Below are 25,191 nucleotides of genomic sequence, written 5' to 3'. Positions count from 1 at the left end.
GCTTTCGGGGAGATGATTTTTATTACTCTTTTTATTTTATTGTAGAATCAACTCTCTGCAGCAGACAGCAGGGTGGCCGTGCGGCACATGCTTACAGGCGCCATTCTTATCCCTACCACCTTCGCCGTCACTCTTCATATCTTAAATCATTCTTGAGGGAGATTGAACACTTGAGTGCCAGCTTAAGTGAAAAATTAAAGAAAACATACTAAGTAATTGCAGCACAAACACTGACTTAATCAGTTTTAACGTGAAAAGATGCCAACGAAAGAAGAGAAGAATCGGGCCGCTAGGGTGGAGAAAAGAAGAGCTGCTCAGGAAGCAGCAAGCGCATCAACCTCTGAGCAAATGAATGCTAAACGTACAGAGAAAGAGTTTGAATATTATGAATGCTCAAGTCAAGTGTATTCACTGCACGTTATTGCGCAGTGAGCCGTTACTGGTGATGTTATAAACTGACTTTATTAGATCTAGGTGTTTACCTAGCAACTATTTATCTTTGACATTATTTCACAAGGTCTTTAACATTTGTTGTAAATATAATTTGGTGACAGATGTAGTCAATGGCAAGTTTATTGTACTGTAAGAGTGAGATGAGGAGACACATACATCACAGGTTACTCTTTAAACACGAAATTGTTTGAACTGTCAACTTGTGAATGGGGACATTTTCTGCTACTATTGTTAACAAAATTCAGGCTGAATTTAAACAAAGTGACTGTAAGATTGAAACAATTATTAAGTTTCTGCCACAGAACACATGAACATACAGTGCTCTCCATAATGTTTGGGACAAAAGACACATTTTTTTCTTGCTTTACCTCTCCGCTCCACAATTTAAAAATACAAATCAGACAATTCAGATGTGAAAGAAGTGCACATTGTAAACTTTAATTGAAGGGGATTTGCAGACATTTTGAACACACTATATAGAAATGACACTGTACAACGGACCCTCCATTTCAGGGCACCATAATGTTCAGGACGCAGCAATGGCAGGTCTATTAAAGCCATCATGTTTAGTACTTTGTTACATATCCCCCGTGTGCAATGGCTGCTTGAAGTCTGCAATTCCTAAACATCGGCAGGTGCTGAGGATCTTCTCTGGTGATGCTCTGCCAAGCTTCTTATACAGCCATCTTCAACTCCTTCTTGTTTCAGGGGCTTGTACCCTTACATTTTCTCTTCAGAAGCCTTCTTCATTTGATGCAACATGGATGCCTGCCAGATCTTAATCATTTAACTGGTTGTAGAAAGGGTGAGCGGAACCTTTCATGATCCTGGCTACCTTGGTAATGCAGCTTACTGTATAATGGTCCTGTAGAGAAGGTAGTGATATCCCCATGATGTGCTCAGCTGAACTGACAGCTCTCTCCAGTGCTGTACAGTGCTTTTTCTGAACCATTTCCATACCAGGCAGTGATGCATCCTGCCAGTATGCTTTCAATTGCCATGTGGTAGAAGGACTTCAGAACTCTTTTTGGCACTCTGAATTTCTTCAGTTGTGTGAGATGATAAAGGTGCTGCCCTGTCTTCTCTCCAGCAGGAGTGGATCTACTATGAAACTAATGAAGCATAAGCTCCCGACACCCAGAAGTGACATTGCTTAAAAATTTTGGGTGTTATTGTATAGGTTATTTTGTTTATAATAGTATTAATTATACAGTGTAATTCAATGCAAAATAATAGTTTAAAAAATTAAAAGGTTATTGAAGTATGCATGTACAGTAGGCTAGCCATAAATGATAAAACATTAAAATTAACCATGCTTCATTCTAAATATCTACTATATAATAAAACCACTAAGGTCTATGTGTCCATTCCCTCTGGACAATCTGGTCGGTCAGTTTGGCTTTAGTGTGATTATCGGTCAGTTTGCCTTTGGTGATGTGACCCAAAAAGGAAATATGGCCAGCTGAGAACATCATCTTTAAAGATGGCAAGTGTAAAACCGGACAGGATGTGAGAAGGAGAAGGAGGCTGGGAGCATGTGCTAATAGTGATGATGTGACATGACGATGTGAGAAGGGCACCTTAAAAATAATGACTGAGTCTGAGAAGCAGGCTTTGCAGGAACGCGACTGAGAGAGTGAGCACCGGTCAAGAGACGTTAGTAAAGGCATAAGACACATGTTAACAGAATCGCCTTTAAAGACTGAAAGTATAAAACCAGATAGTAGGAAAGAAAGGCACCTTAAAAATAATGAGAGTCTGAATAGCTGGCTTTATGGGATCACGCTTGAGACAGTGAGTGCCAGTGAAGAGATATTCACACATGTGAAAACAAAGAAAGCCTGGAAGATAGCAAGGGCAAGAGATAGCTAACATTTTTTAATTATTCTACTACCTGCATTCGACAAGTACCACGGCTAGAATTTAATCTTATATATAAATGTTGACGCGTGGAAGTGTGTGTGTCTGTCCAGCCCGGAAGTGAGAGGTCGGGGTAAAAGCTCCATCTCTGAAGAAACAGAAAACTCACTTAGCCACTAGTAACACAAGCAACGCCAGCACATCGGCAAAACAGTATCTTTTACTTTTCCTCACGCCACACAAGCGATGCGAGTACGTTCCTTTCAATTATCTGACATCTCTACATTTCAGTTTTTTTCTAGCAATTTCAATAGTTTCTAGGACCCCGGGCCTTTTACAGCACGAGCTTACACAGCTAGTATAAAATAATTACCGTATATACTCATGTATAAGTCGGGTCTTGAAACCTGAAAAACTGATCATAAAATCAGACCCTGACATATACGCCCGTTCAAAAATAGGACACTTGCATTTTTCTTTTACATTTTCTCAGACACATTGAATTTTGTTGCAGCAGCACAATTACATTTTCTTTCACCACTTCAATGACATTTACTGTAATTTAAAACCAGCTTCATATTTTCTTCTGATTGAACGCTCCATCTTAGATATGGGATGCTCTTACAATAAAGGTGTATGAGGGTGTGAGATACAAAAAAACGCAAATCAGTGCAAACATTGCTTCAGAATAGTTTGGATATTACCGTGTGGTCATGTAGGCACAATACATAGAAAAAAAAGGCAGTGTGCTCCGTGGTTACTGTCTCAAGTAGGCGTTAGTATATCATGATCTCTTGGACCAATAGAGTGTGTTTTCCTCATTCAACTTATATGACCGACATTATAAAATACCAGAAATTATACTGTAAAATCAAGTCCCGACTTATCCGCAGGAGAACTTATCTGCGAGTATATACGGTATAAATAATTTAAAACACTATTAACATTTATGACAGAAATTTAAATTATAATTAAAATTACTTATCTTAGGGTAGCTGTAATCGAAAAAATGAAAGTAAAATTTCATTGCTAGCAGTCGCTGTAAAGGACTTCATTTCAGTAACTTATTATTTACTTCTCACAAGTGTCTAAAATTAATGATGATATTGACTGTGGTCTTTTCTGTGTTTTATTTATCATTCTTTGATTCATCATGTATGTATATAACATTTCCCTAATTTTCATTCCCTCCATAACTTGAAAACTATAAGGCAAAGGAAATTTTTATTCACACCTGTGATTTTCATATGTGAGATAATCCAGTAAAGCAATTTGAATCCAAATTTAAGATGTACTGGTTAAATAAAAAATAAAAAACTGTGGTGACCTGTCATGGACCAACCTCACTGAAAAAGATAACAGGGGTTACCCAGACCTCGCTGGTGGTTGTGAAGAGGTCCCCATAACAGCTCAAGCTTCAGGCCCCCAATAATGTAGGTCCGCCACTGCTGTCCAGAATGTCTGTGTGTGTGTGGACCAAGTTACATCACTCCTGATTGTGATTTGAAACACTCAGCCCTCTCCATTGCAGTACCATTAATGAACAGAGGTGAGTACTCAGTTCTTTGTTTCTCATTCTCCCATGAGCTCTTTAGTTTTGCTGAAATTAATTTACACACTTCATCCTGGATATCACAGTGACAGGCCAGCCACTTTGTCTAGGCAGGGATTTTCATTGAGGCCTACCACAGTTGTGTCATCCGCTTATTTCACAATTGCGTTTGAGCTGTACCTGATTATACAATCGTGTGTTTATAGTGAATAAAGCAGGGGATTAAGAACACACCTGGGATACCTTTGCTCAGCATAAAGGAGTTGGAGGTGTTTTTACCCATCCTGACTACTTGGCATCTGACAAACAAAAAGTCCAGGATCCATATACATACGGTGGAGCTGAGATTCAGATTCTTTTTGTTGCTAGTCTGGTGGGGACACTTGTGTTGAAGGCTAAGCTAAAGTCAATAAACAACAGCCTCACATAGTGTTTTTAACAGTGGCCATGTAAAAAAAAAACAGAGTGTAACAATTGGGAAATGGCAACATCTGTGGAAATGAATCAATGACTCTGGGAAGGCAGGTGTGGTCTTTAATCAGATGTTCAAAACATTTCATTATGACCCAAGTGAGAGCTACAGGATGGTAGTCATTCCGACTGTATGGGAAGGTGTTCCTGGGGACAGGGACAATGGTGCACCTTTTGAGGCAAGTAGGGGCTACAGGCAGGACGAGAGAGGTGTTAAATATAGTGGTAAACACAGATGCTAACTAACTACCATGGACCTAGAGCACATGATCTCTTATACCATCAAGGCCTGCGGCTTTCCAGGTGTTCACAAAAATCAGAGCTCTCCTCACACTGTGCTCAGACACAAAAAAAAGCTGCTTACCTCTAACCTTAACTTTAGATACATTTATAAATGTTACATAAATACTGTATGTTTTCATACATAAGATTTTTTTGTGTGTGTGTGTCCATGGTTGCTGCTGAGCTCCATGACTCTGACCTGGATTAACCGAGTTCAAAAATGGGTGCACTTAAAGTCATGTCCTGTTGAACTTGTTGAATAAGGTAAAGGCCCCTTCTCCTGAACTAACTTTAACTTGGCTTGCAAAACTGAGAAATATGAAAAACCACAAGCTGTGAACCAACCTCTTGTGAAGAAATTCTTTAGCAACATTAGCAGTTACATTTAGGCAACAATTCAAATGTGCATTGTAAGGGAATATGTGACAGGTGCAGTTGAGTTGAAGGCATTGTACAATCTATCCGTTGAGATGAACTGAAAATGACCATCAGATAAGCATGCCTTATAGTTCTCAGCTGTATGAAAATGTATTTGAATAACCAAATATATAAGACACATTTAATCTCAAAATGCTTGTGCAAAGCAATATAATATAATATTAACAATGTATTCATATAGGACTTTTCAAGCAAGACGAACAAAGTGCTTCATAATTAAGAAAAATTACAGCAGCAGATAAAAAAATGTAAAAACAATGAACATAAGAACACACAACAAAAGAGAGGAGACCATTCAGTCCATCAAGACTGTTTACTTACCAAATAGCTAAGCTGTCCCAATGTCTCATCTAATTATTTTTTAAAGGTTGTCACAGTTTCTTCTTCAACTAAATGTCTTGGTACTTTGTTTCAGATTCCCACATCTCTTTGCATAAAAAAGCTTCCAAGCTTCTATTTCTGTCCAAAATTTTGGAGAGAAGTGTGTATATTCAATTGAAAGCCTTTTTAGATGAAAGTGATGTGCTCGAAGTGTTTCAATCTGGTTTTAAGCCGCTTCACAGTACTGAAACCGCATAACTGAAGGTTTGTAATGACATCCTTTTGGCAACAGACTCAGGGGATTATGTGATTTTAGTTCTGCTCGATTTAATAGCTGCTTTTGATACTATAGATCATAGTATTTTATTATCTCGTCTGGAGCATTGTGTGGGTATTCGTGGTACTGCCTTGGCGTGGTTTAAATCGTACTTGACTCAAAGAACTTTTTCAGTGAGGCTAGATGAATTTAGATCCTCCTCTGCTTCACTATCATGTGGGGTTCCGCAAGGCTCCATACTTGGTCCTCTGCTATTTTCTTTGTATCTCCTGCCTCTTGGCTCTATTCTTAGAAAGCATAAAATTGCTTTCCATTGTTATGCAGACGATACTCAGGTTTATGTACCCCTCAAACGCAAGGATGCTTAATCCATACAAACTTTGGTTATGTGCCTAGAAGAGGTGAAAGCTTGGATGGCAGTAAACTTCTTAAATTTGAATGAAAATAAGACAGAGGTTATAGTTTTTGGTCCTGGGGGCACCAGTGGGTCTATTTCTACATCTGCTCCTGTGGATTTGGGTCCCCTTGCACAATATGGTACGCCTGTTATTACAAATTTGGGTTTTAGGATAGATGAGGATTTTAGACTGGACGGTCAGATCAGTGCAGTAGTGAAATCTTGTTTTTTTCAGTTAAGACGTTTGGCGAAGATAAAAAACATTCTTTCCAAAGATCAATTTACAACAGTAATCCACGCCTTCATTACAACCTGGTTGGACTATTGTAATTCGTTGTATGTTGGTGTTAGCCAGTCCACCCTGTCTCGGCTCCAGCTGGTGCAAAATGCTGCTGCACGCCTTTTAACTGGCACCCGAAAGAATGAGCACATCACACCTGTGTTATCCTCACTGCACTGGCTGCCTGTTCAGTTTAGAGTTCATTTTAAGATTCTTTAATTTGTTTTTAAGTCCTTAAATGGGCTTGCTCCACCCTACCTCGCTGAGATGCTGCATATGCACTCTCCTTCCCGCTCACTCAGATCAGCTGGTCAGCTGCTTCTGGATGTGCCTAGGACTCAGCGAAAGCTCAGGGGGGGATAGGGCTTTTTCCATCGTGGCTCCAAGGCTCTGGAATTCTCTGCCGATCGACATTAGACAGGCCTCCTCACTGCCCATTTTTAAGTCTGCTCTTAAGACTTACCTCTTTGGTTTGGCGTTTGATCCTGTGTGAACAGTTGATTTTACTCTGTTTTAACTCTGTTTAGTTGTGTTTACTATGTTTTAATTAGTTTCATTTATTGTATTTTATTTTACTAATTTATTATTTTGTTTTTGTTTAAAATTTATTTTAGCCTATGTTCAGCACTTTGGTCAGCGGCTGTTGTATGTAAAGTGCTTTATAAATAAAGTTGACTTGACTTGACTTGACTTCATTCTTAAATGCACTTCCCCTTAATCCCCTCTGGTGCCCTCCAGTACATGAGTCTCTGTTAAATTGAAAGAATTCTCTTGGATCTACTTTATCAATGCCTTTGAGGATTTTAAAGACTTGGGTTAGGTTCCCACTTAGTCTTCTCTGCTTGAGACTAAACAGGTTTGATTCTCTGAGTCTGTCACAGTACAACATGTCCTTAAGTCCTGAGATGCATTTGGCTCTACTCTGCAAAACTTCAACTGCTGCTATGTCTTTTCTGTAGCATGGTGACAAGAATTGCACACAATACTCCAGACACAGTCTCACTAGTGCATTATACAGTCTGAGCATAACGTCCCTGTCTCTATCGAGGGTGCTAGCTCCCTGAAATTGTGTTCTTTATTGAAATGCAAGAAATAAATGAACCTGTATATCTTTTCAGTAACCATAGCGGAAATAATCAGACAAGAGAAATATGGTATAAGAAGATATATGTATATGTGATACAGTACCTCAGCCCTGTGGGGTCTGTGGCCACCGCTAGGGGGTGCCTGGACGGTTCCGGAGCCTGGACTGCAGTACTTCCGCCACACCAGGAAGTGCTGCAGGAACTTCATCAGGGTGCACCTGAAGCACATACGGGTACAACATAAAAGGGGCCACCTCACTCCATTCGGGGAGCTGGAGTCGGAAGGCAGAGGACAGAGCTTGCGGGAGAGGAGTGGAGGCGGCAGAGAAGAAGAAAAGGCAAAGAGAAGGACAAAGAGGGAAAAGGACTGAGCAATAGTGCTGGTGGTTTGTGCACTGTGTGTGTTTGGGAAAAATAAAACGTGTGTTTTGGGACTTCTGTGTGTCCTATGTTTGTCTGTAGCCGGGCTAATTCCACTATATATATATATATATATATATATATATATATATATTTGCAAATATTTGTGAAAGAATGGGTCGCTCTCAGGAGCTCAGTGAATTCAAGCGTGGTACTGTGATAAGATGTCACCTGTGCAATAAGTCCATTCGTGAAATTTTCTCATTACTAAATATTCCATGGTCAGCTGTTGGTAAGTGAAAGCAATTGGGAACAACAGCAACTCAGCCACGAAGTGGTAGGCCATGTAAAATCACAGAGCAGGGACAGAACATGCTGAGGTGCACAGTGTGCAGAAGTCACCTGTTTTCTTCAGAGTCAGTAGCTACAGACCTCCAAACTTCATGTGGCCTCCAGATTATCTCAAGAACAATGCGTAGAGAGCTTCATGGAATGGGTTTGCATGGCCTAGCAGCTGCATCCAAGCCTTACATTACCAAGTACAATACAAAGCATTGGATGCAGTGGTGTAAAGCACACCGCTACTGGACTCTAGAGCAATGCAGTCGTGTCCTCTGGAGTGACGAATCACGCTCCTCTGTCTGGCAATCCAATTGATGACTCTGGGTTTGGCGGTTCCAGGAGAACGGTACTTGAATGACTGCATTGTGCCAAGTGTAAAGTTTGATGGAGGGGGGGACTATGGTGTGGGGTTGGTTTTCAAGGGTTGGGCTTGGCCCCTTAGTTCCAATGAAAGGAACTCTTCAGCATACGAAGCCATTTTGAACAATTTCATGCTCCCAACTTTGTGGGACCAGTTTGGGGATGACTCCTTCCTGTTCCAACATGACTACACACCAGTACACAAAGCAAGGTCTATAAAGAAATGAATGAGTGAGTTTGGTGTGGAGGAACTTGACTGATAACTTGACTGATAGAACACCTTTGGGATGAATTAGAGTGGAGACTGCGAGCGATCCAGGCCTTCTCGTCCAGCATCAGTGCCTGATGTCACAAATGCTCTCCTGGAAGAATGGTCAAAAATTCCCGTAAACACACACCTTAACCTTGTGGAAAGCCTTCCCAGAAGAGTTGAAGCTGTTATAGCTGCAAAGGGTGGGCCAACTCCATATTAAAGCCTATGTATTAAGAATGGGATATCATTAAAGATCATGTGTGTTTAAAGGCAGGCGTCCCAATGCTTTTGGCAATATAGTGTGTATATATATATTATATAAATATATTTATATAATAAAATATATTAAAGTACAGTTTTCACTCCCAATATACAATGCATTATAATCATTTATACATATATATCAAAGCATATGAATGTACACCCAGTTCAGTGGAGTGCAGAGGTCATTCTGCTTGCAGACGGCTTCTGACTTTTAGATGGTCCCCCTGCATTATAAATACTCACACATATGACATATTCAGAGATCTTTTTATGAAATGTGCCAGGTATGGATAACTGCCATCTGAACCATGTTATTTGTGGTTATTTGTTATGCTAAGACCCAAGCAGCACCTCTTTTCCTATCTGTACCTGAAAGTGATGGGTCAGGCCTGCTTTAGTTGACCAAAATCCCTGCCTAAAAGAACTATTCCATTGAATTTGTTCAGAGTGTCCCCTGGCCATATATTGATTATCAATAAACAGGGCACATCAGCACTTTTAAATAGCCTGCCCAAGTCGTCTTCCACTTGTTTCTTCCTATCTCTCTGTCAGCTGATTTGATTCAGCTGTATTTATTTATAGTCTCAATTACCCATTTTTAACAGAATAATGCGCTTGGAATAAATCTCACATATCACAATGGCACACTTCAAACATTTGGCTATAGTCCCTAGATTTATTTTTACATTATAACCTAACATTTTCTTTGCCATTTTTAATAGTTTCTGCACATTGTTTAGATGATGAAAATGTTATGTCATCAAAATTCCTTGTTTCCTTTATTATGGTGACTCCCATCAGGTATTTAATAAAATAAGTAGTTTTAAGTCAGTTTATACAAATAAGACTTGAAATGTTATTCAAAACAGAAATTGAACTGTATGGGCTATTACTACAAGGAAGACTATCCCATAGTGTCAGAGCCTTAACAGTGAATGCCCTATCATTCCTAGAATTCAGTCTTGACCTTAAACAAACAAGGCCTGATCTGATGATCTGAGAGATCTCTGAGTCTCCTAAGGGATCCACATCTCAATATTATTCTCTGGGGTATATACAGTACATAATTAGTAAAATCAGATAGGATCTTTTCCATTATGGGAGATGGACTTCTGAAGAGGAACTCTGTTAGCAGCAGTGTTACTTTTTCTCTTATTTTTATCATCCTGAGGTATCTTGTATTTACCCAGCTCAAGGAGGTTCTATTACAGTATATGCAAGCATATTTAAACATGAGCGGCAAGAAAGAGGCTCAGAAATAAACGGAAAAGAAATCCAAAGCTAGACCCAAGCCTAGACAGGCAAATGCAAAAAACTTAGAGACAGACTTGCTGCACTGGAAGATGGATGCAGAAGGAAGAATCGTGAAAGTCCAAAGCAAGTGAAATTTGTAGCTGAGCTATTCTCTACAATAATTGGAGAGGACTGTAAATCAGACACCGAGATAGCAGAAGCTTACCGCATATGGGGATCAAATACCTCTAAACCTGGCGTCTTATTGTGTGCTTCGAAAAATTACAATTTAAATTATATGTAATGTCACTTCTCAGACGGAAACAAGAGATTACATTTGAAGATAACCACATTTGTATTTTCTCGGATTTCTCACCCTCAACAACTGCTAAACGTGACACTTTTTACAACATTTAACAGAGCTTACGGAATGCCGAGATCAGATACAGCCTCTTGTATCTTGCCAAATTGAAAGTGGATATTCAAATCAAACATTACATCTATACCTCTATGGAGGAAGCAGAAAAAGAGTTAAGAAAACTGATCCCAACACTTTTTTGAAATATGATCGTGAGTTGCATCCTGTCATGGCATGACAAAGAAGATCTTTGTTTGATCCGCTTGCAGTGATACTAGTACTGTAATTATACATCCTTTTCCCTTCTCGGCCAATTTTTGTTTATGCTTTAATTACAATTATATGCATATATGTATGTATGTGTGGAAGAAATGCATTTTTTTCTCTTCTAAAGGAGACTGTTTAACATAATACCCTTGGTTTATTGTTATTATGGTATTAGGGTTTACTATGCTTATCCAGGGCCACTTTTTAACACCATTCCCTAGGTTTACTATTTTATTATCTCAAGATTTTTGAAGATTACATTTTATGCGTATAGTAATTGGACTGTATTGGCAATAGATATCTCAATTTTATTCCTCACATAGGGCTTGTTTTGTTTTGGACGTGCTCTGTCTCTAGGTATGTCAGAAGCCTGGGACTTTGGGAAGTGGGGTCCAGCCTCATGTAGGGAGGCAAAATAAGGGGGTGGGGGACTAAGGGGGGAGAGAAAGCTATCTCTAATCTATCCTTTTAATCTTTATATTGATAAGTGCCAACGTAACAATAGGCTTCATGGCAATAACTCTGGGGAAAATTGGAAATTAAGGTCAAAGCTGTCTTATTTTCAGTTAAGTAAAATCATAAAAACTTCTAGGCAGTCAATGCAGGGAGGCAAGCACAGGTGTAATATGAGCTGAAGATTTTGTTTTTTGTTTTAGTAAACAATCTGGTAGTATAAGTTATTTCCAATATTCAAAGAAATATACAAAAAAAGACAAAATAAATAAACATATGACAGCATGTTTTTTGTTGGCAAAAACAAGACTGCACCAGTCTTCTCATCTGAATGTCAAATCCTACATTTGTTTTGAAAAGTACTCCCATGGCTGAACAATAGGAGCCATTATGCTGAGAACAACTAGAATTTGTTTAGCTGACTAATCTGATCTGAAAATTAAAACCCCTGTTTTATCAGCTGCATCAGTTTGTTAATGTCAGCAATGCAATCATATAGCACAGTAATCTCACAAATATTAAGACAGATACACTGTAAGTAGGTGTCAATAGCATGACAATTCAAATTTATATTATGCCGAAATAGAACATGGCGTGTAATGAAAGCAAGGCTGACTGGGTTCTGAGATACACTACTAGTGCTCACTGTAAGGTTAGTGATGTATATAAGATAAAAATAGAAATAGAATCAGGGTTTCTTCCAAAAGGTAATGTGAACATGGATACATGAATAAGGAGCACAGCAGGTAAGCAGATGTGAGTTTGTATCCAGAAGGGGGCGCAAACTCCCTGGGAATACGTTGATAAGCCATTGCAGCTTTTTACTTAACCAAAATCTATATAAGTATAAACTAAAGTCATATATCTCTCCCTAGTGATATGGCAGTAAATTTATGATAAAGAAGAAAATAAACTCTTAGAAGGGATACGCTTAGCTTCTGTTTAATGTCGGCTTACACAATAGTTAAAAACCCGAAGGAAGCTCTTGACAAAACCTGAACCTGGAAGTGGGACTCGTCGACTTTGGTAGTGGTGGCATTTTCTAGGCATGAGTAGCAAAAAGATTGTCTGTCCATCTGTAGATGAGCTTCCATGCTCTGGGCAATTAGGAGAGCTTTTATATTTTCTCTACAGATCGAGATTCCCCAAATAAGAGCATGCAATCTCCAAAAATGATTACAATATTTTGCTGGCATTACGTGAATAGAAAATTACACACCACCACTGCAGCACCATTGAACCTCTGGATACAACTACCTTCCTTAACTTGCCTTCCTGAGTTGCTTCCCTTTGTCTTGTTTCATCTCCCTGTCAGATTGCCTACATGGCCATGTTGAGCTCTCTCTGTCAGCTGGTTCGAACAATTTGGATTGTTCATCTGTGTCAATTTGTGGCTTTAGTTGTTTGGTGAAAATCGTGCACTGTGGGATGAACTTCAGAGATCATAGTGACACAGTTTAAACCTTTGGCTCCAATCCACCCTTGACTCTGGGCCTATGGATAGTTCTTGAGGAGCTTCTCCAAGAAGCAGGATGTACTCGGACCCCCCCCCCCTTGGCTACAGGGTTTCCTATTAACAACAATGAAGTTCTGTATTTTAACACATACTTATTTCTCATGGCCACAGGGATTGGTCGGACATTCAATTAAAATTTTTACTGTACTCTCCACATGTGGTGATAATAATACTATCATTTTATTATTGCCACTGCTGCTGCAGATGATAATTTCTAAAAATTACTGAACATTTTCTGTTTGAAAAATAGGAGTAAATCACTACAAAACAGATCCATAAATGTCTGCCCAGCCACTCAATTTGGAAATTTAAATAAATTTTGGGAATAGGTGAAATACAGAAGTGCTTAAAAACAAACAGTAAAAAATTAAACAAAGGCTACATCCACACTGCCACATTTTAATTCATACACAGCGTTTTTAAACCAAAATGATCTTCGGACACATTAGTGTTTTCACATCACCTACAAAAGTATCTCCATCCACACTAAAATGACCACAAACACACATGACGTAAACATTCGCCTACAATGAGCAAGCGTAAATCAGTGGAAAAATCCTTGACAGGATGGTAACGGCACCAACCAGGGGATTTATTACAAAACTGTAGTGACTAATAAATTATTTGCCTTATGTGCATGCATACAGCATTCAAACTGTACAAATTTAGATATATTCCAGTAATCGACATGATAAGCACCATGGAAAGCAACTCTTCTATTTCCTTTTTTTTATCTTTTATTGCATTTATTAAAAGCATATTACATTCCATACAATCAAGTCAAACTTAACAAAACTAAATTCAAATCAATCCCCATCCATGAGAAAGAGAGGAAGGCCAACAGCCAGAGTAAAACAATTGGGAGTAGTGAAGAGGGAAAGGAGTCTTTTCCCCCAATATAAATACTTATTCTAAAATGTTATTGATTAGTTCCTGAAAGGTTTTGAAAAAGTTTTTTACAGATCCTCTAAGTGAGAATTTGATTTTATTCCAATTTCAAATAGTATAGGACATCAGTTACCCACTGACTTGACAGAGGAGAGTTAAGATTCTTCCAGTTGAGCAAGATAAGTCTACATGCCAATAGTGTAGTAAAGGCAACTACAGTTTGTTTGTCCTTCTCTACTTTAAGCCTATCTGGGAGTCCACCAAACACAGCTGTTAGTGGATTAGGAGGGATTGTGAGTCCAAGGCTGTCTGAAAACTATTTAAAAATTTTTGTTCAGAATGATGTTAATTTGGTACTCACCCAAAACATGTGGCCTAGTGAAGCTAGAGCTCAGTTGCAACGTTTGCGGGTTGAAAACATTTTGGACAATTTTAAACAAAATAGATGTTCTCAGAAAAAGATTTTAAGTTAAATAATTAAATGCTTTGCACATATGGAGCTAGAGTGAATTCTGTGTGTGGCTACCTTCCACTCTAGTTTCTGAAATGTTGAGTAAGAGATCCTTTTCCCACTGTACTCTGGGATCTTTAAAAGAAAAGGACTTTAAAATGATTTTATATATTATGGAAATGCTGTCTGAGTCCCCAAGACTGATCAATATCTCTTCTAGAATAGAAACAGGTGAGAGTCAACTCTTTTATTTCCACTACGTCAGAATATGATTTTCTTCCATGAAGGGCAACCAATCAGGGAATGAGATTTAATGAGAAGGACCCAATTGGAGAAGGGCTATGAAATAATCAGAATCTGTATTTTTAAAATTCTACATTTTCACCCATTTACATTGCAACGCCGAGCTGTTGTTTTCAGAAGTTTAGTGTGGGGTAGTGTGGATGAACAACAAAAACGGAGACTAATGTCTACATTATTAAACAAAAAAATGTAATAGAAGGGAGGCAGCCAAAGGGACAAAACCTCATTGCTCCTCTGTGCAAATTACCATCATTGTTCTTGTGTCCCCTCAGTGCAGGATGGCTTATCAATAGAGTTTTATCTTCTTTCTTTAAAATAACACATTCAATTCCCATTTTGCTCTTCCAAACTCCTTCCAAACATTGCCACTCCAGACTCCAGGATTATTCATTTCGATCCAACTCAAAGCTTCCAGATTGCTTCAGGGTGGTCTTATAAATCTCTAGTGCGGTCACTTCTGAGACCAAGGTCAACAAGGAACATTCCCCCCTGTGAGTATTATGCCGCAAATCAAAAGCCATGCTGTACAAAGGAGTAGGCTCCCTAGTTAGGACCACCTAACAAATGCAAATGCTGCAAGACCCCAGTACTGTGTAGCTGGGCAGCTTTGTAAAAAGTCTGCTGCCAGGAGACACTGTTGGAACAAGGAGACAGAGCAACAGCAACACAGTTTATAATACATTTTGGTTATGTGCTTGCATATGTTCCTTTATCCAAGAAGCAAACATGAGGGTGTCCTGCTTCAAATCCCTCTTTTTCAATTTTAAAACTTCTAATTGCGTGCAGCTTGTGCTTTTTAGGCAAAGGAGAATAATATCTTGTTTATTATATGATTGGATAGGTGGGTCATACATAATACTGAATACCACAACCAGAATACCAAGGCTTGATGCCAATAAACCAAGGCAGTATGTGAAAGCTGATTGAGGCCTTCTTGGGTGACCACTGAGTCTAAAAGAATAATAAATAAAGAAGTGGGTCAATCTTATATGTAATTGCTGAGCTGTAGCTAGCAAGGAGAACAGAAAAACAGAGGAATGGCCCCTGCTCAAGCCAGCCTTTTTAGTAGGCCTTTATTTGAAAGTGAAAGCAAAAGGGAGAAGTGAGAAAAGTCTGCGGCAGACCTGCGACAAGCCAACCAAGACGAAACAAACACCGCCTGACTGGGCCCAGCAGGACAGATGGGATTTCATTTGTCTCAGTTTGAGTTTACTTTACTGCCCTCATGTGAAACAAAGAAGGAGCGGCCCAGACTGGTATTGCTATTTTTTATTTCTAGATGCTTTTTTATAATTTTTAAAGAACCATTTAATTTTTGATATATGCCTTAATTTTCTTTATAAATCTGTTTATAAAGATCATTTAGGTTAAGGAAGAAAAGGTATGTTAAAGGGAACAAAGAAGAACAGCACCTGGAGAGCCTGTTCTGCTTATACACATGTCTAATTACAGAACTATGGGGAATGGAAATGTAATTCTTAATAACAACAAATTAACTTAGGAAACTTGAAAAAGAGAAGTGAGAGTTGTTTGGAAATTCATAAAAGCAAATAACGGAAGAGTTAGAGGACCACACAGCTCACTGGTTTTAGAAACATCTTCATCTTTAAACCATTCAGAAAGCTCTTTATTTATCTTTTAAACTTGTGATTTTCTACTCCAGAAGTTGGGTTTCCAGTCACAAGAAAATAACTGCTGACTCGTTTATTATTTTGAATTTTTACATTTGCACTGTTTGTGTATTTGGTTTGATTTGTTATTATATTGCTGATAATAAAGAGGGCAGTAGAGTAGCACAGCATTCGGTACCTGGGATGGGATGGGATGTGTGGTGTTTGCATGTTCTCCTTGTTGTCTGTGTGAGGTTTTTCCATTCACTTATGTTTTCTTCACACATCCCAAACTCATGCATATTACATTGGTTGGAAATGTAAGAAGTACTGCTCAGATTGAATAGGTCGAAATCAAACAAATCATCAGGGGCCTCATGTATAACGCCATGCGTAGAACTCACACTATAATGTGCGTACGCACAGAAAAATCCAGATGCAGGAATCTGTACGTACGCAAACTTCTACGTTCTTCTGTTACATTAATCCCGATAAGCGTGAAAAGTAATGCACGTGCACGTGCCTGCTGTCCCGCCCCAACTCCTCCCAGAATTACGCCTCTTTGAATATGCAAATCAATATAAATAGCCCTTAAGCTCAGCCTTCTGTGAAAAGACAATGAAAAAAGCATGGGGGAATATATAAGAATTTCAGCGAATACCAAGTGGAGGCAAAGAAAAACCTACTATTTGTTGGTTTAAGCAGTGGTATAAACAAGAAAAGGCAGCTGATCGCGTGACATAGCATGTCGGCGAAACTCGAACAACAACAACAACAACAACATTTATTTATATAGCACATTTTCATACAAAAAGTAGCTCAAAGTGCTTTACATAATGAAGAGAAGAAAAATAAAAGACAAAATAAGAAATTAAAATAAGACAACATTAATTCACATAGAAAGGAGTAAGGTCCAATGGCCAGGGTGGACAGAAAAAACAAAAAAAAACTCCAGAAGGCTGGAGAAAAAAATAAAATCTGTAGGGGTTCCAGGCCACGAGACCGCCCAGTCCCCTTTGGGCATTCTACCTAACATAAATGAAAAAGTCCTCTTTGTAGTTCGGGTTTTTCACGGAGTCACTTGATGCTGATGGTCATACAGACTTCTGGCTTTTAATCCATCCATCATTGTTGGAACATCATGGTGCTTTGGGTAGATGGTGGTGGCGCACGCCACCACCAACAGGACACCGGAAAAGGAAACAGAAGAGAGAGTAGGGGTTAGTACAGATTTTGAATGAATAGTTATTATAATGAATTAGATATACAGAGTATCAGGATTAAATTACAGTGAAGTTATGAGAAGGCCATGTTAAAGTAATGTGTTTTCAGTAGTTTTTTAAAGTGCTCCACTGTATTAGCCTGGCGAATTCCTACTGGCAGGCTATTCCAGATTTTAGGTGCATAACAGCAGAAGGCCGCCTCACCACTTCTTTTAAGTTTTGCTCTTGGAATTCTAAGGAGACACTCAGTTGAGGATCTGAGGTTACGATTTGGAATATAAGGTGTCAGACATTCCGATATATAAGCCAGGGCGAGATTATTTAAAGCTTTATAAACCATAAGCAGAATTTTAAAGTCAATTCTGAATGACACAGGTAACCAGTGTAGTGACATCAAAACTGGAGAAATGTGTTCGGATTTTCTTTTCCTGGTAAGGATTCTAGCAGCTGTATTCTGCACTAGTTGCAAACGATTTATGTCTTTTTTGGGTAGTCCTGAGAGGAGTGCGTTACAGTAATCTAGCCGACTGAAAACAAACGCATGAACTAATTTCTCTGCATCTTTCGATGATATAAGAGGTCTAACTTTTGCTATGTTTCTTAGGTGAAAAAATGCTGTCCTAGTGATCTGATTAATATGCGTTTTAAAATTCAGATTACAATCAATGGTTACCCCTAAGCTTTTTACCTCCGATTTGACTTTTAATCCTAATGCATCCAGTTTATTTCTAATAGCCTCATTGTATCCATTATTGCCAATCACTAAGATTTCGGTTTTTTCTTTATTTAATTTGAGAAAGTTACTATTCATCCATTCTGAGATACAAGTTAGCTCAAAAAGCTCAAGTTCACAAAGTCACATAGTGCCCGAAATAAAAAAGAAGTTTTTAGATATCAAAGTTGCCGTGAAAAGGCGAGTCGTAGCCCACCGTCTGAGTTTCATATGAAAGCTTATTAGGGTACAAAGAAAAAAAAAATAGGCACACAGTGGGAAAAAAGCACGAAATGTCAACTTTAATCTTGAAATTTCCACTTTGATCATGTTGTTTATTTTGTCATTAAAGTAGAACATTATAAACTTCATCTTAAAATCATTCAATTTACTAGTTTCTCAAATCCTATCGTAATTAAAGTAGCACGTTAGATGCTTTGTTTTGTATTTGATCTTCTATGTGCTTTATGTGTGTGAATCACTACGTGCTTACCAGCTTTCTCTTCCTCGAACAGGACATAAAATCCATTACATTCGTAATATTACAGCTCTCTGAATAATTAAAATACTGAGATGTATACTTGATATAAATTTCATGATGATAGGAGTTAAAGCATGTTATTAAACATTGGGACACGGTGGCGCAGTGATTGTGCGCGACCTTCGATGAAATAATTTGTTGCAGCAGTACTGTCTCTTTCAAACGTACTAACCCCCCAATTCCTGTCCTTCCTTTTCTTTCTCCAAGTAACCAATCGCCACACAATCAGCTCTGTAATAGACGTTAAGCCATCTGTAAGCTTAGAACGCTGATTCTTCAAAACTTTTAAGGAACATTGAAATATCTTCGTAGTACATGTTTAATTATTCTATCCTTCACTCCAGTCCCAGTGAAGCATACAGTGCGAGGCAGGAACAATCCGTGAACGGAGCGCCAGATCCTTGCTACTGTAGTGACACCGTGTCCTTTAATTATTAACAATATAGATTATTTAAATGAAGTCAAAGTTTTATCTGTATAATATAATAAACATATTTTGCTGCATTTCATCTTAAAAATGATATCATCATCATATGTAAATATGTGCTTTATAAAGTGGCTCAGGTTGTGCAATATTATAACTGTAGTGCAAGTTTACAGTGAGGTAAACAGTTCTACAAGGAGCACTTGATGGACTGATTGATTGTGTTTAGAGCTCTAGGGATGAAACTCTTTCTGAACCGCGAGGTCCGTACAGGAAAGGTTTTGAAGCATTTGCCGTGTGAGGAACAGTTCAAATAGGAAGCATGGCTGAGGCAGCGTGTGCTTGATGCTGTATACCGATAATTCTCTTTCCAATCAGCTGCTCCGAGTGGTGCAGTGAGAGTACTATGGAAAAAAATGATCTGCTGTGGCAACCCCTAACGGGAGCAGCTGAAAGAAGACAAAGAAGGTGCAGTGAGAGTAACAACGTTAAAGCAGCTATGGCATTTGGAATAGTTTGACCATTCCGTGGACCATTATATTGTTACAGGTTAATTACAATCAGATGCATTAAACTAATAAACAATATGCGGTTAATTTCAGTGTATTTATAAAGCAGCGTCAGAGATGTGGATCTGAAAAAGAAAGGGTAACCACATAGGAACAGTAGCACTGTTTTGACGCTGGGTGCCGCCAGTCTGCAAAACCGAGCGGAAAACTTGTGTACGCCAGGGTATGAGGTTCCGTAGAAATGTGCGTGGCTTTACGCCAAGTTTAGGTTTTATACATCGCAATTTGAGTGTGGAAATGTTCGTACGCAACATTTCTGTGCATACGCACCATTTATACATGAGGCCCCAGGTCCAGATAATATTTACCCTCGAGTCCTTAAGGGGGCGGCATGGTGGCACAGTGGTAGTGCTGCTGCATCACAATAAGGAGACCTGGGTTTGCTTCCCAGGTCCTCCATGCATGGAGTTTGCATCTTCTCCTTGTGTCTGCGTGGGTTTCCTCCAGGTGCTCCGGTTTCCTCCCACAGTCCAAAGACATACAGGTTAGGTGCATTGGCGATTCTAAATTGTCCCTAGTGTGTGCTTGGTATGTGTGTGTGTGTGTGTGTGCCCTGCGGTGGGCTGGCACCCTGCCCGGGATTTGTTCCTGCCTTGCACCCTGTGTTGGCTGGGATTGGCTCCAGCAGACCCCCGTGACCCTGTGTTAGGATATAGCGGGTTGGACAATGATAGACTGACTGAGTTCTTAAGTAGGCTAGCAAGTACATACATAAACTCTTGACTCATATTTATAGGAAATCACTGCTCACAGGGGAAATTCAGAAGGACTGGAAAATGGCAACTATTATCCTGTGATAAAAAAGGGTGATCGTGCAGATCCAAGTAACTATAGGCCAGTAAGCTTAACGTGCATCACTGGAAAATTAATGGGAAGAAATATTAAGGGTAAGATTGAGCAGCATATAACAAGAACATGAGTTTTACTGAACAGTCATCATGGGTTCAGGCGAGGGAGGTCGTGTTTTACTAACATGTTGGAATTCTATGTGGCATATGATCAAAGTGAAGCAGATGAAATTATTTATCTGGACTATCAGAAAGTGCTTGACAAGTTGCCACATGAGAAGTTGGGAATGAAACAAAGTGAAGTGGGAATTCAGGGTGAAGTCTTTAGGTGGGATTAAAATTAGCTCAGACACAGGAAACAGAGGGTGATAGTGTGAAGAACCTCATCAGAATTGGGTGATGCTAAGAGTGGTGTCCCCCAGGGTTTAGTGTTTGGCCCACTTCTATTTTTAATATAAATAAATAATTTTGTAAGGAATATAAGTAACAAACTGGTTAAGTTTGCAGATGATATCAAGCTAGGTGAGTTGGCAGATAATCTGGAACCCATTGGATCATTACAGAGGGACTTGGACAGCACACAGACTTGGGCAGATTTGTGATAGATTTTTAATGTGTTTTTAATCCTATTTTTAATGTGTTATGCCTTTTACATTAAAATGTTGGAATAGTATTTACATTACTACGCATTTTTATTTCTTCACCGTTGTTTGTTCCTCCATGTATAATTCTAAACCTGATGTGTAGAGTACAAATCCAAAGAGGTTCTGCTCAAGCTTTATAATGCACTGGTGAGGCCTCATCTAGAGTACTGTGAACAGTTTTGGTCTCTAGGATACAAAAAAGACATAGCAGCACTAGAAAATGTCCATAGAAGAGGGACTAAGCTGATTTCAGGACTACAGGGGATGAATTATGAGGAAAGATTAAAAGAGCTGAGCCTTTACAGTTTAAGCAAAAGGAGATTAAGAGGAGACATGGCTGAAGTATTCAAAATTATGAAGGGAATTAGAATAGTGGATTGAGACTGTTACTTTAAAATGAGTTCAGCAAGAACACAGGAACACATTTGGAATCTTTTTAAGGGTAAAATTCACAGAAACATTAGGATGTTTTTCTTTATACAAAGAAGCACAAACACATGGAATACACTACCAAGGAGTGCGGTAGACAGTAGGAGTTCAGGGATCTTCAAAACTAGACTTAATGTTATTTTGGAAGACGTATGTAAGTGTATAGGACTGACAAGCTTTGTTGGACTGAATGGCCTGTTTCTCATCTACATTTTTTCTAATGTTCTGATGTTGTAATATGTAGATTGGTCGGTTGGAGGACCTTTTTTTCTTGGTGCAAAGAGAATTGCCTGCAACTTAACATCAGAAAAAACAAGGAACAGGTTATTGACTTTCACCACACCAAAAAGTCACTGTGTCCGGTCACTGTTCAAGGTGTGAACACAGAGGTGGTCAGCTCCTACAAGTGCTTGGGGGTCCACATTATTGAAATGTTGGACTGGTCTCAGAGCACAGAGCAACTATAGAAGGAAGGGCATTGCAGGATCTTTTTCCTTAGGATACTGCATTCTTTTAATGTGGTTAGGGACATCCATATTACTATTCGAGAATGATAAACCGAATATGGACGCAGGTACATGGCATGCCCATGGACGCAGGAGACATAGTGCGCATTCGCCGACAGCGAGCGAAGTCTGATCCACTGAGAACGAAGGAGTCACAGCTCAATAATGAAGGAGCTCAACTGAGCACAGACAATATGGAACCCTAACCGTCCACACTACAGAGCATAGTCAAACCCGACATAGTACGGAAGGTGCGTACGCCTACAAAGCACGTCTAACACACCGCAGGCATACCCCCGAGATGTTACAGACGCCCCAGAGATACGGACTCCACAGCATATGTGAATCACATTACAGTAATACAATAATATGAGTACTTACAGACGGAAGGTGCGTGCGCCTACAACGCGCGTCTAACACACCGCAGGCAGACCCCCGAGATGTTACAGACGCCCCAGAGATACGGACTCCACAGCATATGTGAATCACATTACAGTAATACAATAATATGAGTACTCACAGACAAAACAAACACAACAGGCTTCGGCGTCCCGCCCCACAATCAAACCGGAGAGAGTACGGCGTCCCCAAACGTCCACAAAACACAGCATAGTCAAACCCGAGATAGTACGGAGGGCACATGCGCCTACAACGACTACCACATGAAATACACACACGGCACCGGAGGTATAATATTAGCTCAACTAACGTAAATAAGCGCCTACAACGCATCACGGCTCAAAAACAAAGGAGCTCAACTAATGTAAATAAGAAATGAAGCAACGCACCCATAGGTAACGACACAGCCATACAAAAAAGAAGATTCAGCCCCCCGCCCCAGAGTGAAACGGGAAAAAGTACGGAGTCCACAAAGGTCCACCATACACAGCATAATAGTACGGAAGGCGCGAGTTAGTACGAAAGCCGAAGGTGCCTACAACGCGTAATAAGAATAAACGAACGCTCCGTTTTAAACGTACGTCATCCTCACATGTCCAAACTGTAATAAGAATAAACGAACGCTTCGTATTGAAAGTACAATTGAATTTATAGTTAATGTTACTTTTGGGGCAGGGTTATCCCTGCAGTAGGTAGAATCTCTCACGAGAGGGAAATGTCCGGTCAGAGGAGCATTTTGTAATTTTGTTACCTATCAGTTGTTTAAAAACAGTGTCCAGGATGACATTTACTTGGTTACATTTAACCTCATTTAGATGTCACTTTGGATTAAATAATCTGCAAAGTGAGTAAATGTAAATGTGATGCAAAGCCCTAAAGATATGCAGGTGGGGAAAAAGGGTGAAAGGAAATTGACCCCAGTGTGTGTGTGTGTGTGTGTGTGTGTGCGTGCGTGGGTGTGTGTGTGTGCGTGTGTGTGTGTGTGTGTGATGTGTCCCTGCGATGGACTGCTACCTGGTCCACAGTTTTTTTTATTGCATTCAGTGCTGCCTTTATAGACTCTGTTGTCCAGAATTGGATAAGGAGGGTCTGAGAATATTATACTTTTCATATATTGGTGTTCTGAGCTTTAGTGCTTTACTTTCAGTGTAGCACGCTTTTTTATGGTTAGGGTTGAGAAAAGAATTAATGTTAGTTTCAGTGCTGACCACTTTGATTCAAGGCACAAGATGTCTGGTACTCAAATTGACTCCCTGTATTCGGCTTACTGCCCTGCATTGAAAGTACATTTTGTGCTCCTCTGACCGGACATTTCCCTCTCGTGAGAGATTCTACCTACTGCAGGGATAGCCCTGCCCCAAAAGTAACATTAACTATAAATGGCTTCTTTCTGCCAGACTGACATGCTGAGACTGACGTTTTGAAAGCGAGAGGCAAGTTACAACAATTCTCTGGAGAGAAAAATAGCAGCCTGAGGTGATAAGTGGTGAGGGGCATGAACTATGAGAGGAAGATAAGCAGGTCAGTTGTTCCAGCATGGCTGTTTATAATGTCCTCTGCCGTAAATCTATGAGGAACAGATAGTATTTTTTGCTGTCTGTTTCTTCAAGTGTATTTACAGCTTTTATTTAACAATCTTTCATTCAATATGTTTAGTGTCCCGGGCTATGATAAAAGATACTAATTTGAGTACACACGTGGTATTTAAGAGGTGGCTTTCATTAAATCTCATAGGATCCTCATCTGTTATACTCAGAAAATCAGTAGCACTTTTTTAATGTTCTAGTAGAATTAGCATATCACTTTCACATAAATAAAAGACGGGCGAGGATGTAAAACAGTTTACTAAATGATTTGTATAGAAGTGAGAGGAACAGCAGTACAGTAATCCCTCACTTATCGCGGGAGATAGGTTCCAAGGCCGACCGCGATAACTGAATTTCCGCGAAGTAGGGACACTATATTTATTTAATTATTTAACGTGTATTTGGACGTTTTTAAACCCTCCCTGTATTGTTTACAACCCACCATTTACTCTATTAAAAACAGGGACAACTGCTAAGCAAAATGAAATCGGTAGATAAGTTTACACTTACTGTATAGCGAAGTACACGTAGCAGCTTGTAGGCGGTCATGACGTCGTCGACCTTGTTGCAAAGATTCCTAAAGCAGATTCCATCCAGACTACTGCCTTATCACGTCCACTTGCAACTCGTTTTGCACCCTGGTTAAAGGACACTGCGGCCGTAGATCTTATATGCTTTTCCTCCTTTTTAAATAAAAAGAATCGATGTCCTTCAGCGGTGTAGCTGTTCCCTTCCTTCAACATATCCAAAACTTTTACCTTTTCTGCAATCATTTGCATCTTCTGTTGGTGCTTGGACACGGCCCCTGAAGCATTAGCACGTTAATGATGAATGAGTGAGATGAGACTACCTGGTTAATGCAACACTCCGTCGCTGAGCCAATCAGCAGCACACAGGAACTTAACTGCGTGCTCTGATTGGGTAGCTTCTCAGCCATCCGCCAATAGCATCTCTTGTATGAAATCAACTGGGCAAACCAACTGAGGAAGCAAGTAAAAAGACCCATTGTCCGCAGAAACCCGCGAAGCAGCGAAAAATCCGCGTTATGTATTTAGATATGCTTATATATAAAATCCGCAAAGTTGTGAATCTACGAAAAGTGAACCGCGAAGTAGTGAGGGATTACTGTAACCTCAATGTTGGCACCCTCCCTGCACCCTACCGCTACTGCCAGCTACAGCTTCAACAAAATACCCATAACCCAACTAAATACATCATCTTTTTCCCTTCAACCTGTGCTTTTTATAACACTTGATCCAGTCCACAGAATGTGAATCTTTCTTTTGGATGGGCAGT

This window comes from Erpetoichthys calabaricus, chromosome 7 (genome assembly GCF_900747795.2).
Source record: "Erpetoichthys calabaricus chromosome 7, fErpCal1.3, whole genome shotgun sequence".
Lineage (NCBI taxonomy): Eukaryota > Metazoa > Chordata > Cladistia > Polypteriformes > Polypteridae > Erpetoichthys > Erpetoichthys calabaricus.
The sequence above is the reverse complement of the archived record's forward strand: the minus strand, read 5'-3'. Positions refer to the sequence as shown.